We start from the raw sequence: 5,278 nt of genomic DNA, 5'->3' as shown, positions 1-5,278 counted from the left end.
CAGGTTCAAGCAATTCTCCTGCCTCAGCCTTCCAAGTAGCTGGGATTACAGTTGCCCACCACCACGCTTAGCTAAGTTTTGTATTTTTAGTAGAGACCAGGTTTTGCCATGTTGGCCAGGCTGGTCTTGAACTCCTGACCTCAGGTGATCCGCCCGCCTCGGCCTCCCAAAGTGCTGGGATTACAGGTGTGAGCCACCGCGCCCAGCCACAAATAAATATCCTCACCCTTGTCTGTGTTCTCTGCTATACATCTTATCAAATCTTTAGACAGTCTATTGACTTCCTAAAAAGTTAATGATTTTGGTCGTGTGCAATGGCTCATGCCTGTAATCCCAGTACTTTGGGAGACTGAAATGGGTGGTTTCCCAGGAGTTCAAGACCAGCCTGGACAACAGAGTGAGACCATCTCCAAAAAAAAGTGACTTTTAAGTTTTAAATTTTTACATGATCAAGTCTTTCCATCGTTTATTTCTTCCGTCACTGCTGAGTTTAAAAAGTATTGGTTTTCAAATATCTCATAACTTCCAGTTCCCTTTGAATATGAGGATGTGTTAAACTCTGTATTAATAAGGAGAATACATTTGGGACATGCATGGTCTCAGGGTGTTTATATGACTTGGGAAACAGAAGTTGGTCTGAATTTACAAAGACATCAGTCTGTGAATCTGGAAGTATTCCTGTGCAGGGCCCATATTAGTAGCATTACAAAATATAAATATTGGAAACCTAAAAGGTGAACATGTTGGGTTTGTTTCCTCCTTCTGTCTTCCTTTCCTTCTTTTTGCTTTTTAATCAGATGGGGTCTTGCTATGCTTCCCAGGCTGGTCTCTAACTCCTGGGCTCAAGCAATACTCCTGCTTTCGCCTCTGAAAGCGCTGGAATTACAGGCATGAGCCATGGTGCCCAGACTGAAATTCAACAGACAGGTTATATGCCCACTGAAAAGGCAAAATTAATTAGAAAAGAGGTTATTGGCTGGGTGCAGTGGCTCATACCAGCACTTTGGGAGGCCGAGGTGGGCGCATCACTTGAGACCAGGAGTTCAAGCCCAACCTGGCCAACATGGTGAAACCCCGTCTCTACCAAAAATATAAAAATTGGCTAGGCGTGGTGGTGCGTGGCTGTAATCCTTGTTACTCCGGGTGCTGAGGCAGGAGAATGGCTTGAACCCGGGAGGTGAGACTCCATCTCAAAACAAACAAACAAACAAAAGGTTATCATCAAAAGATTAATCTTTTCACTATTCTCCAATGTTTCCTTAAAACAGTTTTCATAATTTTGTTTGACAGCATTAGTGATAAAGAGGCAGACTTTATTTATTTATTTATTTTGAGACAGAGTCTTGCTCTGTCACCCAGGCTGGAGTGCAGCAGTGCCATCTCAGTTCACTGCAACCTCCACCTCCCGGGTTCAAGCAATTCTCTGCCTCAGCCTCCCGAGTAGCTGGGATTACAGGCACCCGCCATCACACCCAACTAATTTTTGTATTTTTAGTAGAGACGAGGTTTCACCATCTTGGCCAGTCTGGTCTTGAACTCCTGACCTTGTGATCCGCCCACCTCAGCCTCCCAAAGTGTTGGGATTACAGGCATGAGCCACCGTGCCTGGACTAAGAGGCAGACTTTAATTTTTACTTTATTTATTTATTTATTTATTTGAGATGGAGTCTCGCTCTGTGGCCCAGGCTGGAGTGCAGTGGCGCCATCTTGGCTCACTGCAAGCTCCACCTCCTGGGTTCATGCCATTCTCCTGCCTCAGCCTCCCGAGTAGCTGGGACTACAGGCGCCCGCCACCACACTCAGCTAATTTTTTGTATTTTTAGTAAAGATGGGGTTTCACCATGTTAGCCAGGATGGTCTCAATCTCCTGACCTCGTGATCCATCCACCTCGGCCTCCCAGAGTGCTGGGATTACAGGCGTGAGCCACCGCGTGTGCCCGGCCTTAATTATTTATCTTTTTGAGACAGAGTCTCACTCTTGTCGCCCAGGCTGGAGTGCAGTGGCATGATCCCGGCTCACTGCAACCTCTGCCTCATGGGTTCGAGCAATTCTCCCACCTCAGCCTCCCGGGTAGCTGGGACTACAGGTATGGACCACCACGCCCAGCTAATTTTTGTATTTTTAGTAGAGATGGGGTTTCACCATGTTGGCCAGGGTGGTCTCGAACTTCTGACCTCAGGCGATCCACCTGCCTTGACCTCCCAAAGTGCTGGGATTACAGGTATGGGCCACCGCGCCCGGCCTCATGCTTCTTTATGTGCCAATTAAGAGACGCCTTTTGCCGATAAGTAAATTTACAGATCTCACATTGTAATAACGGCTTCTCGCCAATGTGAACAATCTGGTGCACTACCAGATTGTGGGAACTCTTGAAGGCCTGAGCACAGTATTCACAGACAGAATCCCTTTGATCTGTATGATGTTTGGCATGTCATAGAAGTTGCTTCTGGAGCCTGCAGAGTAGTCCACAGGAGGGATGCAGACATACATATTTTTTCTTCAACAAATGCTATTTAACGTGGTGCTGTCAATAGCCAGGATGGGCAAGGACAGTTCCACATCCTTCCATCTCACAACGGACATACTGGGTTGCAGGCTTTTTTCTCCTTCTGGGTAAATGTGGACTTTTGCCATCTTTCCATCTTCTTCCTCTCTTCCTCGGAGGTTCCTTATCCTCCCTAATTTCATTCTCCTCTTCTTTCACCTCTACCTCTACTTCCACTTTAATTTCCCTCCTCTCCTTCTCTCCTTTCACCTTCCCTGATTTTCGCGTGGCTTTGGGGTTTCCCTTTCTAAGAGGGGTTTGTAGGTCTCATCTCTTGGGTCAACTTTGAATGGCATCTCCTCTTCACTGATTAATCTCTTCTTCTTCCTCCTTGCTAATGCCACCTGGAGACTGATGCTCTTCTCCAACATCATAATCGAGTTGGTCTGTACTTGGTTCTGATTTGCAGATGAGCTGCAATGAACCAGTCTTGCACCGAGAGCTTCAGGTGTTCTCTGTATCACCATGAGGAGAAACACATGTCCTGCTCCTACTGCACCATCCCCGGCTAGGTCTGGATGCAGCAATGTAAACTTCCCGAGGGAGGGCAGAATCATCTTCCTCTTTTTCTTCTTTGCAATCTTTATCAGTTGTTGGCATAGGAGTCGTGGACTCTTCTTGCCCTGAACTGGAGGTAGGGATTTTGCGGCCTGGGGCTGCTGCCTGGGGACATCGGGAGGCCTGGCACGGGGGGCTGCTCCTCCCGCGCTGGGATACTCGGCCTTCCTCTGGTGGGATACAGCAGCCCTGCCTCGGTCCCGACCTCCCCTCAGCCCGCGGCTGCTAGTGGTCCCTGCAGGCGCCACCACCGCCTCAGACGGCCTTTGTTGGGGGGCTTGTCAGGAGCTGCCTTGGCCGAAGAGGCAGACTTCTAAAAACAGAATTTAGGGTACATCGAAATATAGGACTCAATGAAAGTGACATGCATCTTTTGATCTCAGAATTTGGGGGATCGACGTTTGATTAATGTTCCTGTTATCACTGCTGCTCTTGTGGGCATTGTTCATCTTGCTGAAATTCTCTTTGATCTCAGTGCCCTGCAGGTCATTGTTGGTAGCTAAGAGCTGCACTGTCCAATACATTAGTCACTCACCATATGTGACTATGAGAATTTTAAACTTATGGTCGGGTGTGGTGGCTCACACCTATAATACCAGCACTTTGGGAGGCCAAGGCAGGCAGATCACCTGAGGTGAGGAGTTCAAGATCAGCCTGGCTAACATGGTGAAACCCTGTCTCTACTAAAAAAATACAAAAATCAGCTGGGCGTGGTAGCGGGTGCCTGTAATCCCAGCTACTCACGAGGCTGAGGCAGGAGAATCGTTTGAACCTCGGAGGCGGAGGTTGCAGTGAGCCGGGATCGTGCCACTGCACTCCAGCCTGGTTGACAGAGGGAGACTGTCTCAAAAATAAATAAAATTTAAGCTTAAAATCCAGTTCCTAAGTCATTAGCCTACCATATGCAGAAGCTCCATGCAGCCAGTGGCTAGTACACTGGACAGTTCAGATATGGGATGTGCCCATCTCAAAGGAAGCTGTCTGACAGCTTTGCCTTGCGAATCTTTCAAAATTCCCAGTTGTCTCCTAGGCTGTTTCCCTCACCCCTATCTCACGAGCTCTCTCCTCAAATTCTGTAATTTCAGGTATTCTTGTTTCTCCTTGTAGCTCCACACTGACGCTATTCAAAATGGGGGCTCAATAAACATTTGCTAGTAAGTACGCAGTGCAGGCCGGGCACGGTGGCTCGTGCCTGTAATCCCAGCACTTTGGGAGGCCGAGGCAGGCGGATCATGGGGTCAGGAGATACAGACCATCCTGGCTAACATGGTGAAACCCCGTCTCTACTAAAAATACAAAAAAATTAGCTGGGTGTGGTGGCATACGCCTGTAATCCCAGCTCTCGGGAGGCTGAAGCAGGAGAATCGCTTGAACCTGGGAGGCGGAGGTTGCGGTGAGCCGAGATCGTGCCATTGCACTCCAGCCTGGGCAACAAGAGTGAAACTCCATCTCAAAAAAAAAAAAAAAAAAAAAAAAAAAAACGCAGTGCCACACAACGGAAGGGAGGCATACACCGCTGCTTTGAACCTGCTCCATGTTTGATGGACTCTAGCAGATCTGCCCCTACTCTGCTGTCATTGAATGTGCATTCTCCTTGTTTAGTTCCAAACTGCTCTTCCGCTGATGGAGAGAGGAGAGCCGGGTGTAGGCACAAATACTGATCAGAATCTACCCAGGACCTGCAGTCTCCCTAGTCCCATCTCCCATTCAGGAGTTGCAAACAGGTACTTTTATCTAGTCAAAGATCTTTACAGAAACTTGAGAGCTGTAACCACATATATTTCCTCAATATTTCTCACCGCAATTGTTAGGTTAGACCCTGACAACTGAGCTACACCACTACTGGGACTGACCCTTGACCCAGAACTCTCCCCAAGGAAAACTTCAATATGAGCTGGATATTCAATAACATGCAATACTTGTCAATGTTCCTAAGTGCTATAGTGCCCCATTCCTAGCAATGAAATACAGATAAAGCAAATAGCATGTTATCCGTTACATCAAGATGGTGAACACACAGGTATCAATGTACTAGTCTTTCCAGGTTTTCTGTAAGTATAAAATTTTTTGTAAAAAAATTATCTGACACCAGTGGCATATTTAGTGCTTTTTATTAACAGTATTACTAAGGCAACTCATCGATGCTGAAGTCCCATCTAGTATGCTATTTTTCA

General features: G+C 47.2%; 1 pseudogene; it reads right to left on the bottom strand.

Moving 5' to 3' along the window:
* Positions 1–2,216: 2,216 nt before the first annotated feature.
* Positions 2,217–3,628, bottom strand: LOC100983380 (E3 ubiquitin-protein ligase ZFP91-like; annotated as a pseudogene).
* Between the last annotated feature and the right edge of the window lie 1,650 nt (positions 3,629–5,278).

Source organism: Pan paniscus, chromosome 13 (assembly GCF_029289425.2).
Source record: "Pan paniscus chromosome 13, NHGRI_mPanPan1-v2.0_pri, whole genome shotgun sequence".
NCBI classification, from domain to species: Eukaryota; Metazoa; Chordata; class Mammalia; order Primates; family Hominidae; genus Pan; species Pan paniscus.
Note: the sequence above shows the minus strand (reverse complement) of the source record. Positions and strands in the feature narration are given on the sequence as shown.